At 39.5% G+C, this 13,075-nt stretch overlaps 1 pseudogene; it reads left to right on the forward strand.

Moving 5' to 3' along the window:
• The first annotated feature begins 4,253 nt into the window (after nucleotides 1–4,253).
• Nucleotides 4,254–5,015, forward strand: LOC116895940 (annotated as a pseudogene).
• Nucleotides 5,016–13,075: the final 8,060 nt, after the last annotated feature.

The following is a 13,075-nucleotide window of genomic DNA, read 5'->3' on the forward strand; positions in this document are numbered from 1 at the left end:
CCAGGATTCTGTTCTGCATTACTTTAACGTTAAATGGAAGCCTCCAACAGACTATGTTCTGTGTTTTTAAAACATGCTGGAGTTTGCCAAGTGTTTAATTTATATTTTGGACAAAGTGGTAGCATCAAAATTGATGGGTTTTTTTTTTTAGTAAATACTAATTAAAGATGTGCATGAGAGAAGATTTGCATTTATATGATACCAAAAGAAATTACCTTCTAAGGACAAACACAAATGTTATAAAGGATCTTTTCCATTACATTGTTAGGATCCTTATGCTGTGGCTGTTCACCATAGCTCAGTGCTTCTGTATTAGGACCCCACAGTGGATGGAGGCAGTATTTATTAGCAACATGAGTAAACAACACTAAACAACACTGGGATCAAATATGACTCAAGCGATTTTTAACACTGGTTAATGTAAAGCCCAACCATCTCTATTTTTGAAGAAACTCCTTTTGTTTGTTTGTTTGTTGTTTGTTTGTTGTTTGTTTGTTTGTTTGTTTGTTTGTTTTTCAAGACCAGGGGCTAAATTCCAACTCCAGAAAGAAAACTACAAAGTCCACTTGAGCAAACTTCTACAAAACTGGATCAGCATTTCAGCTCTGGAAAAAATTCATCCTTTTGTCTGTTCTCTTATGCAAAGTCAGTGACTCCAAACAAAACTCTGAATTCCTAACAGTTCCTATTCCTTTAAGGCCTCAGATAGTTATCATTGATGTTAGTGCACTCAGGCTGCCATTACAAAATATCCTCCAATATACCCTTTATAAACAACAAATATTCTCTTCTCACAGTGCTAGAGTCTGGCAAGTTTAAATTCAAAGTGACTATATATTGGGTGTCTATTGACAGCCTGTTCATCATTGATGACAACCACTATCCTTACTTAGTAGACACTGTGAACAAACTCCCTCAGACCTCTTCCAAGCTAAAGTTCAAGCAAAATTGTGACCTTATTAAACTTCTAAAGGCCCCATTTCCCAACACTACTGTATGGGAAATGAAGTCTCAATGTATATCAGAAATTGAGGGCATAAAGATTCAGTCCATACCCAGTATTGCTGATTCACACTTTTAAATCAAAACCTCTAGAGTAACCCTGATCTTCAAACCAATGAATAGCCCAAGTAATAAGCAATCAGTCCACATATCCCTTGTATAAAACAGAGCATCAAGTTGTAGGGGGTGGTTCTGATGCTCTGATTAGGAATGAGTACTGAAGGTCCTGTTCTCCAGTTGGTTCTTGATTCATTAATTAAGATGTTATCTGGTAATGAATGGGCAGAAGAGGTGGACCCAGTTTCTTCGAAAGCATGCAAGCAGACTCAGGGGTAAGAAAAAGAGCTGCCATACTTTGGAGAGAGAGAGAGTCACCAACCATGTGAGATCTCGTGTGGAGTGGCCATTGGGTGCTTCTCTGATTGGGCCGGTGATAGCAGGTAGGAGATTAGAAAAGCAAATAAGCTGGGGGCAGATTTAGGGTATGAAGCCAGGAATAAAGGTAAATGAGTAACTAAACTGAGGGCATAATTAGAGGTATTGGGCTGGGAGTTAAGATAATGGCACATTAGCTGCAGGAGGCTTCTAGCTAAAAAGCATTTAAAAATAAGTGTGTGTGTGTGTGTGTGTGTGTGTGTGTGTGTGTGTGTGTGTGTGTTTCATCCAAAGACCCAAAGACCCGAGGGAACCTAGATGGGGCAGTTATCATGAAGTCAACCCAGAACTTAAAGCAGGGTAGTAGAAACTACATACTACATCAAGTATTTGGGGAGTCCAGCAGCATAAGGTGCTCTTTTCTAGTTATTGTTTGTCCTTTTTGTCCCCACCTCTATTCTTCATTTATTCCAACTCAATTTATTCCTGTAAGGGAAAACTAACATAAACAGAATGTCTGGAATGCCCACTAGTTTAATGATGGGTCTGGCTAGTGAAAGGTACCAGTAAGAGGTGCAATATTTAACGAGCAAAAGTGTGAGGTCCTATTTCTGAGTCCCTCCCTGTCTAGCCTCACTTTCTGTCATGGACTTATTTCTGTTCTGCAACTTGCCTTAACACTATGATTCTCCTTTGGATCTATGTATAGTAATAGGTTCCAGCAATTGCTAATCTTTGGATCCTTTGTCTGTTCCATTGATCCAACCAAAGTAGTGATGATAGGTCTCTCTGTTAAGTCTAATACTTTTGAATATAGCACATGCTTTCCCTATTGCTTTCTGCCATATAGTTTGCAAATTCATACTATTGCACAAAAGATGTGAAAAGGAGGCAGATCCAAACAGAGATGATAATGTTCGCATTACCAAAACCCTTAAAAGTTGTACACACTACTATACAAAGAGTTCATAAGATAAATAACAGAACTCCATACAAAGTAAGTGCTCGCTGGATTCTAGGAACACTATGTTTAGAGGATGAAGATAGTCATATGTGGGAACAAGGCAGAAAGCTTTCAGAGAAAGTAAGCTTTGAATTGGCCTTGAATGGTGAGTTACAGGCTGAAGATGTAGCTCAGTTGGTAAAGTGCTTGCCTAACATGCCCTGGTTCCATCCTCAGTGAGCATAAATCTAGCATGGTGGCACACACATGTAGTCCTAGCACTTGGCAGGTAGAAACTAGAGATTCAGAAGTTGAAGTTCAAAATGAACTCACTTTTTTCCAAAACAAGAAGAAGAAGAAGAAGAAGAAGAAGAAGAAGAAGAAGAAGAAGAAGAAGAAGAAGAAGAAGAAGGAAAGAAGGAAGAGGAAGAGGAAGAGGAAGAGGAAGAGGAAGAGGAAGAAGAGAGGAAGAAGAAGAAGAAAGAAGAAGAAGAAGAAGAAGAAGAAGAAGAAGAAGAAGAAGAAGAAGAAGAAGAAGAAGAAGAAGAAGAAGAAGAAGAAGAAGTTGTTGAAGTTCATTCTTGCCAACACAGATAGTTCTTGGTCAGCCTGAGATAGACAAAACGAGAGAGAGAGAGAGAGAGAGAGAGAGAGAGAGAGAGAGAGAGAGAGAGAGAGAGAGAGAGAGAGAGAGAGAGAGAGAGAGAGAGAGAGAGAGAGAGAGAGAGACAGAGACAGACACGGAGATAGACACAGAGACACAGAGACATAGACAAAAGTGAGTTACGCTTGGGTCAAAGAAAAAAAGAAAGAAAGCAAAAAGGACACCATTGTTGTGAAAAATCACAACAATGGAAAGAAAGGACATAGGGAATAAACACATTGACTAAACACTGGTAAATATCTCATTGACTTTTGCCAAAGTATCCTGTTTTTTGTTTGTTTGGTTGGTTTGGTTTGGTTTTTTTTTTTTTAATCAGATAAATTGGTTGAGGTTGGGGTATAAATGTAAAATGTCCTCCACATCTCATGCGTTCCTAGCTGGTGGCATCATTGGTGGTTATAGAACTTTTAGTAAGTGGAGTCTTACTGGAAGAAGTTGGTCACTGGAGATTAAAGTTTATGGCCAGCCCTACATTCTATCCGCTTGCTGTTCGTGACTTGGAAGGTAATAAGACCAGACTGCTTCTGCCCCTGCCATGACTGTATCCCAAAAAGGGAAAGCCAAAATAAACCCTTCTTCACTTAAGCTGCAATAGAAAAAGGAACTAATTCAGTTGGTAATGAACATTTCAAGTCAATTATCTTAGAGAAAAAAATCTCTTCCATATAACTTATCCTTTTCTTTGAATTTTTCAAAACAAGCCAACCAAAATTTTCAGATAATATCTGATATGATCCAAAATTAACATGTTACCACACACCTGCAACAAAGAGCTTTAGACAACTGTTTAACTCCCTCATAATCAGTTTAGTCCTGAGCCTGTGCTTCACTGGGAAACCTTTTAGAGAGAGGAGATGTAGTCATTCAGATGCTCTTGTTTCATTAAGCCTACTAAAAATTTTTTAAAAAGCAGAATTGTCAAGAAAGTGGGCCAACTCCAGAGCATCCCTCAGATTCCAGAGGACTGGAGTCCAAACAAACTTCAGATGGAGCATCATCTTCATCTGCATCCCTCAGCTGCGTTCCAGCTTCTCACGCACCTTGTAGAGGAGTGAGCTTGTGCATCTCCAGGCTAGGAGCAGAAGCTAACTGACTACCTTGCCATACCCATCACCCACACACCCCTAGTCCAAGCACAGCCCTTTCCAGTAATCAGAACCATCATAACAATGCTTCAACAAGGGCACTTCATACTGTCTCTCTGCTGAGGTCAAGAACAAGATTACATAACAAATATGATGAGGGGAGGGGGAATGACCGGGGGGGGGGCATCTGCTCAACTTCATAGAAGAGGTGACAAGCAGGGACATTTGCACCAGCTTCCAGGTGGGTCTGAAAGAAGGCATCATCCACAGCAAATTCATTTAAAAAAAGCGCCAGGCTCTGTCAACCAATCCTTACCAAATGAGCCTCAGTTGCCGAGTATCTGCAACTTTATTAAAGCTACGCAGGCTTATGATATGTAGTCCCATAACATATTTGAAGCAAATGACATTATTGAGAATGGCAATATGACCCAGGGTCAGACTATACTAGTGATTCTAGCAGGCCTGGTGTAAACAAAAGCATTCCATACAACCATTGACATTGGCATTATGTATGCAGACAAACAAAGCAAGACATATTTGATGAAGGCAAATTAAACTGTAATTGGTTTACAGATGGGAACAAACAATTGTACCAGCCAGGGTGGGATGTTAGTGCTGGGTACTGAAGAGACATCTACAACCAGAAGCTAAAATTACAGCCAGTGGACAACTCAACCATTTCTCTACAAACAGATACCAACTAGGTTGTTTCCCAAAAAAGGAATGAGCATGTAAGGGCATGGGTGACAAATGTATGACCCCAACTTCTATGCCTTTCCCACAAACCTGTCATTCACAAAAAAAGCCAGGGTACAGAAAAAATGGTTTGGAGAAAAGTGGAGGTGATTATCAGGCAAAATACCTCTGTGGATATCATGACGAGTACTTGGATGACTATCCTCAAGAATACAGATATGGTGATGACCAGGGCATTGGATATTAGAATCACACACAGAAGAGCAGTATTTAAGTCCATTGTTTTTATCCAGTGAGATCCAACCTAGCCTTGAGAAATTCTTTTCTTGTCTACCTAAAACACTATTATACTTATTGTACCTTTAAAAAACTGCCTTACATACATTCCTTTTTCCTTTTTCTGCCTTCTCCCCATATAGTTGCATTTAGTGCTGGAACAATTAAATCCCATAGGATAACCAATACCTTGTGTATGAAGTCAAGGGAGTGCTATGAAAGGACAGACAGTTCTTCGATTGAAGATCTATGCATTGTTTTACAATCTTATATTTAAACTGATATTTTCAAACAATAGGAAAGTATTTCTTTTTTATAGTTTAGTGTATATCTGGCATGATACAGAAGCCTAAAATGTTAGTGTGCTAAATGTGGTCTTTGCCAACCAAATCTAAGATGCAGAGTTCAGAACTTGACACTGATCTTTCTCTACAGTACTGTCTGCTACGTTTTAAAGAAAGTCACAATCAGTATGTGTCTGTGACTATGTTCTGTACTCATTCTCTTCCTTAAGTTGACAAGGTACTTTCCAAGTGGTGCTTTTAAGATGTATATACAAACATGTCCACAGACATGTATGTTAGGGTGCTGTGCCTACAGACTTAGTTTGTACCAATGTATCACTGTAGAGTTGCTCTGTTTCCTTCAAGTGTATTTATTGCTACATTTCTCACAATAAACTTATCTCATTGTATTTTTTATAAATAAATATTTTTTGAAAAAATTAAGAAAAGATAGGCTTCTGCTTGTGTAGTCCAATGTTTCTTTTAGTTGAGTCTCCTTTATACAGGGTCCCTGGCAAAGATGTCTGATAGTCTTGTCTCTATCTATTTCAAACACTTTAAATGGCATGTGCAGATTAAAATAACCTTATCCTGCTGTGCACACAGGCTCCAAGACTGTTTATCAGACCCGTATGGAAACAGGGAAATGATAAAGACAGCAGAGAGAAGAACGAATACAGGAAATGCAACGAACCCTGTGAAGGTTCAGGTAAATCGAGATGAATACAAATTATAGAAAATTGCTGACTACCAAGGAAACAGCTACATAAATTCAGTCACTTCCTGGCTTCCATTGAGAAATCTGAGTACATTTAATGCTGGGAGGAGTGTGTGGGGATTCAGCTATTTAGGGCTATTCTGAGCAAGAGCAGCTGTGCTCTGTGTTCTGAAACACATGGCTCAACATTTATAAAGGACAGGATCAGGAAAACATGCAAGGTATATTTGAGTTGGCAATTTTGAGATTCCTTAAAAGTTCTGTCATGCAAAAGTAATTGCTGATAACAAACATGACAAATATTTGTCATTGAGGAAAAGATTTTCAACTAGCACGTGAACTGGAATAGAAGTGGGTGTGGAATTTCCTCAAAATAGCCTGGTTCAGTTCACTCTCCTCAGCAGGGCCACTCCTTGGAACTACTGATCCTGGTAGTTATGTTTGGAAGAAAAAATCAGGGTGGGGGTAAATCACAATCCATGTACAACATGGGTCCTTTCTTAGGGCATGAATGAGATTCCTGGAGAAATTCACATTTCTTTGGAGTTCATTGTTCAACACTCTGATATTCAGATGTAAAGACAGTGTCTCTTTTTAGACGATCTTGATTTCTGCCAGTGGTTATACTAGGAGCTTGGAAGTAGACAAACCTGCCCTTTGGCCTCATGGAGGCTGCAGAATTGTGTACTGAAAATAACCAAGGCACATGAAATAATTTTAACACTGACACTAAAATCTGTAAAAACATGTCAAGAAAATTCTCTCAATGGGAACAGTTCTGACCATCTAACCCCAAGCCTCTTTGAAGAATTCCTCTGTGTCTTCAGAAGTGGTTCCATTTGTTGCTTTCAGAAAGTGCGTGACCTTTCATTCCTAAGATCCTGGTTTTCAAGGATTTGACACAGTTTGTTTCTTGTCCTCCTTTATCCTCATTTCTCCCTGATACAAGATTTGCCCTCCCTGGAGCTCCCATCATCTGGACCTGACCTTCTGCCTTCCTGGCCCTAATTATTTCCCTTTTCTCTAGGGTTCTATATTAGTCAAGTTTCTCTAGGAGAACAGAACTTTCTCTGTTTATCACTAAATACCCATACATCATATACATATATATACATATACAAGAAAAATACACACACATATGTGTGTGTGTGTATGATATATAGGATTTCAGATATACTAATATATTATACTATATATTTAATAATAGAGGTATTGACTGTGCCCCGGACAGCTCTCTGCCCAAACTTCTGTGCCATTAGAGGTTGGTGGCGAGTTGTCAGAGTCAATAACACAGACTCCAGGAGCAGGAGAGAAATGCCACAGCAAGCTCATCTGAACACTGCTGCAAGCTCCTTTAATACCTTCCACCCACGCTCCCATTGGTCCCAAGAAAGCATCTCTTCTAAATAGCAGTTCATGATTGGCTGGCATTGTTTGCACCAGCAATCCTTGGTCTCTCAGGCAGTCCTCAATTAGGTCCTCCTGCAGTAGATCCTTTTGAAGCTACACAGCCCCCAGCATTTACAGAGAGACTGTCCCATCATTCCTGCTACATAGGATATATTATATGAGGATAAAATACATATATGAGGATTTATTACAATGGCTAACATGTTACAGTTCAGCTAGTCCAACAATATGTGGATAAGACTGATGCAATCAATGGAACACTCAAGAATCGCATAGATGTTCATTCAGTTCACAAGGCTGGATATTTTAGCTGATCTTCAGTTGTTGCATATAATTTTATAAAATCATGCTTGCTCCTTGCCCAATGCAATGGCTGGTGCTATGCTCAGAGATCAGCCTCCTCACTCAGCCTCCATGGCTAGCTTCACCAAGACACCCCAGGTCTCACTCAGCTCCAACAAGCCACCATCTTGTGTTTCTCCCAAGAATGCTTCCTATTCCTCTGTACCCATTCCTCTGGCTGCCCACTTTCTCCTCCTGCTCACCTTACCTGTGAATGGAAAACAAACAGCCTTACTATTTTAAAACTAACCAGATAAATCAATGGCTGAGCTAAGAATCTATTACTCTAAACTCATCAGCTTTCTTATTTCAGAATTCCACTGGTGGCAGAGGTCCCCACTGCTTCTAATTACCCCCAGGCCTTAAAGGGTTCATGCTCCTCTTTCCAAGCCTGGTTGAAAAGCCCCCTCTGTCTCTCTTGTTCCTTACCTCTTCCTCCTCATACCCAGATATCCCACCCTTTTCCCTTCTCCCAACGATTAGCTGCCACTGTCTTTAATAATACAATCAAGAACCACTTAGGGAAATGATCCCTTCACCTACATTCAATATATGTCATAGTCCCAAAGAAGTAGACTCTAATGCTTGTGAAGTGATGGACTTCACAGCGACAGCAAGAACAACCAAAGAGAGCTAGCAGAAGGTGAAGCCCAAATTAAAGGTGGATCTTTCCACCTCAAAAGATCTCAGTTAAAGATGTATCTTTCTACCTGAAGAGATTCAGATTCAAATTGGTCTTCCCCATCAAATATTTCAATTTAGCAAAAATATTTCTCACCAATGTATCCAGGTACTTAGGTATTAGTTAGTTTCAGATGTAGAAAAGCTAACTAATAAGAAGAGCCATCATAAATCCACCCCTTGTCAACTTGATACCTAATCATATCTCCATAAGTCATGCCTAATTTCCAAATGAAAATAATAACCAGGTCATAATAATGCCCAAAAATATAACCTCTATATGAACATAACTATCCCTCATACAAATACAAACACATTATAAATTTAGAATAGGTGGCAATATCCCTTGAGGGACATTGTTTTACTATCTCAAACTTAAATATGATAAACACTAATATTCTCTTAATTGATGTTACCTTAAATGATAAAGAAACCAAAAATTGAAAGCACAGATATCTGTGTAAGCATTCTTAACAAAATACAATAGAAACAATCACATTGATCATAATACTTTCTTCTGCAACTGGTCAAGTGTCCTTAGCCAGTATTTAGAACTACCTTCCTCTGTATTTCTACAGAAATATACATTCTGCATTTCCTTCCCTCTTAGCAAGCACCTTAGTAGGTTCTCTTTTCCTGGACTCTGAAAGTTCATTCTTGATGGGTCTGTGCCCTTCGCCCTTTGTTATCCTACCTGGATAGTTATAGTTTCCCATTGACTTTAATCGCAAGACATGGTAGCACCAAGAGGTACCCCAAATGAGCTCCTGTTCTTCAGATACAATATTTTTTGTCTCCATTGTAACATAATCTTTCTTAGCTCTAATATAGAGAAGCAGGCTAATTTCTGCTTGGTAATCTATATCCATCACCCTTCTAATGCTGTTATTCCTTTTTTTCAGCCTGTTGACTGAAGGTCATCAAAGCACAAAGCGACCATGGGTAAGTCTGAGCGTCCAGGTTAGTGGATGTTTGTTGTATCCCTAACAAGAGTTTTTCTACCTCTAAAACCAAAATTTCTAGGCTACTAAAAATTAAGACAGTGTAAATAGGAAGGAAAATTTTTTTAGTGGTTTGCTAGGGCTGATAATGAGTAGAACTATTCTTTCCTTCACATTTCTGGACCTATGGATCCTGGCTATAGGAGAACCATACCATCTATTAGCTGTTGATTCAAAGTATATACTGCCTTCCAGACAACCCTGCTCTAGTCCTGAAGGCTGTTGTTGCCTATTTGGCTCTGTAACTGTGACTTCAAAAGGCTACTACATTTTTAATCAAGCCAGATGCTTCAGAATGGTGGGGAAAATGGAAAACCAGTGGACTCCATGATCGTGTCCCCACTGATATATTTCTCTGACTGTGAAGTGTGTTCTTTGGTCAGAAGCAATACTGTGCAGAATACCATATTGCTGAATAAGGCTTTTTGTACGTCTATGGTTAACAGTTTTGGCAGAATCATTACCTGCAAGAAAGGCAAATCCATAGCCAGAATAATAATCTACTCTAATAAGAATTGTCTTTTCTGTGAAGGAAATGGTTTACTACAGTCAATCTGTCATCAGTTCGCTGCCTGGTCATCATGGGGAATGGGGCCATATCTGGGATTCAGTGGTCGTCTCTGATGTTAGCAAATCTGGCACACAGCAGCAGCTGAACAACACTAAACTCCTCAGAACTTCACTGAGGTACAAGACTCATGAATTAAAAAATAAATAAAAGAAATTTATTTTCCATCTCTTATGCACATATGCATTACCAACAAGTCCAAAGCAGTTGCTACCTCCTGCTCCAGTCAACATACTGTCACCAATACAGTAGACAGAAGCAATATTTTGTAGAACAGACAGATGATCAAGATTCTATCAAACTATGTTATGACACAGAGATGGAGATTCAGTTTATTCCTGAGGTAAAACTGTAAAGATATACTGCTGGTCCTGCCAAGTGAAAACAAGTTTTATTTGCCTGTGACATAACTTTTTGTTAATGAATAATTTGTTCTTTGCTTTTCCAATGTTCCCTGATCTATGTTTTTATCCTACTAAGTGTACAGTGACAGGTGATAGGGCCACGTGCCAATAACACACACAGACACACAGATACACAGATACAAACACACAGAGACACAGAGAGAGACAGACATGGACTAAGAGACAGGCCTGTGTGTATTTATTCAACCCCTCTTTTTTCCTTAGTTAGGAACTGAACCCAAGGTTATGCACATTCTTGGCCAATGCTCTATATTTCCTCACCCCCTTTCTCTTCTAGAAGAGTTCTCTTTCTGTAACACAAACTGACCCAGAACTCTATGTAACCCAGTCTGGCCTCAAACTTGCAGTGATATTCTTGCCTCTACTTCCCAGGTCCTGGGATTATAGGAATGAGTCATCTTTTTTGATTTTATTTTTATTAAAATCTGTTTTGAAACACACCCTTGCTAAGTTGTTTTGGCTGGCCTCAAGTCTGTGATCCCCCGCATCAATCTTCCAAACAATGGGAATTTGACATACTCCACCAAACCCAATTATACACAATCTCTAAACCAGCATTAACTACAGCACCAGAAAAATGAAGGCTGGAATATCCTCCTTGAAAGATATTTAAATTTCAAAATTCAAGTAAAGGAGATGCATAAATGAAAAACAAAACAATTTGACAATGAAGAAAATTAAAACGGAAGAGAGATTGAAATGAAAGAAAGGGAGAAAAAACGAATGATGTAACAATGAGATGAAGAGAGTCTTAAAAGAAGCTCACTGAGTATCCATTTCTAGATCCAGCTCATGATTCTACACAAGTTCTTCAATGACTAGAATGTAAAATGTCCCCACATGCTCATCTGACTGAACAGTTGGTTCCTGATGGCCATGTGGTTTCAGGAAGCCACAGAAAGTTTGAAACTAGTGCCTAACTGGTAAACAAAGGCCCATGCGGCAGGGTTTATGGGTTTTAACCCACTCCCAGTCCTGGCTTGAGGCTGCTTATGATCTGGCTGTGAGGAAAGCTCCTACCACCAACAACAGAGCTATAGCCACCCTGCTTTCCCTTCTATGAACTAAGAGGGAAAGAACCCTTACTTCTTCCAGAGGCTTCTATTCCCATATTTGGTCTTGTGATGAGAAGAGTAACTAATTCCATAAACACAGGATGCCTAAAACCAGGAGTGGCTCTCTTTTTTAAAAAGCCCTGTATCCTCTCTTGGTGCCTTAAGGTTAACTAAGCGGGGCTTAAGGCCTGGCATCTCTGCCTTTATTTGTGTGCTTCCTTTACTTAGGGTTTGACTCCTACAGGTCTTTGCAGAGGCATGTTAATCTCCAGGGAGTGTCTGTCTACCTATTCTCAGTACCTTTCAAAGCAAAGGCACAAAGATAAGTCATTGTGCAAAAGAGACAATCAATTTCCTTAGATTCCAGGAACAAGTTCTTCTGTATAGATACTTTCCAGATGAAAACAATTATCTATGCCTGCACCCGAACAGATCCACCCATAGGAACCAGACTGAACCCCTCAGGGATAGCAGAGATTAGCAACTTAATAGGAGGACATTTCAGGGCTGGAGTTAAGACAATAATAGGCTGGATGGCGTTTATACCAACACTGTTTAATTGGGCAATACCTCTTTCTCCACACAAATTCTTCCTCTGTTTAAGCCTAAAGCTCTTTATGACTGGATCCCTTGACACCTCTCTTACTTATTCACAACACAGTGACCCAATCTCTTTCTCTGCCTTTTTCTGTTGTAGAATAACTGCCTGCATTGCCAACAAGGACTTCTACTTTTTAGCTGAGTTCTTTCTGAGCTGGCTCTCCATCAGCTGGTAAAACTTACAGTCAAGTCACTAGCTCTCTTATTGCCTTAGTTACTCTTCTATTGCTGTAAGGAGATACCATGACCACAGCAACTCTTACAAGGAAAACATTTAATTGGGAGTTTGCTTATAGTTTCAGAGCTTTATTCCATTTTCATGGTGGGGAGCAAGGTGACATGCAGGCAGTTATGTTGAAGGAGCTGAAAGTTCAACGTCCGGACCACATGAAAAAAGAAGAGAAAACTTCTGGGCACAGCTTGGGGGTTTGAAACCCTAAAGCCCACCCACAGTGACATATTTTCTCTGACTAGGCCACACCTCCTAGTCTTTTCAAACAGTGCCATTCTCTGGGGAATCAAATATTCAAATCCTTGAGCCTATGATAGCCATTATTGTTCAAACCACTGCATTCATTCAATCTCACTTTCAATATCAACAAAATTATGTTGAAAAATTAAACTATGGCCCACGTATAATCCAAGGAGTATCTAATTTTAAACTAACCATATACATACTACTATTTTAAGCTTTATCTGGTGTGGTTGGTATTGTCAGGAAAAAAAATTGTTGAGAAGTTTTTGGTTCCTATGAGAAGGAAGAAGCGGGAAGACTAGTTGGAATCAACAGAACTTGTTGCTTCCTCAGCACCTTCTAAGGAAATACTCCGTAAAGATATTAAGGTGGGTATTGGATATTAGGTCACAGGGTGCATGCCCTAGGCTACTGATAAAGGATTCCATCTGACTTGGAAGCTGTGTAGTTGAATTGTCCTGAGCTTCCTGTC

Source organism: Rattus rattus, chromosome 3, assembly GCF_011064425.1.
Source record: "Rattus rattus isolate New Zealand chromosome 3, Rrattus_CSIRO_v1, whole genome shotgun sequence".
Classification (NCBI taxonomy): domain Eukaryota; kingdom Metazoa; phylum Chordata; class Mammalia; order Rodentia; family Muridae; genus Rattus; species Rattus rattus.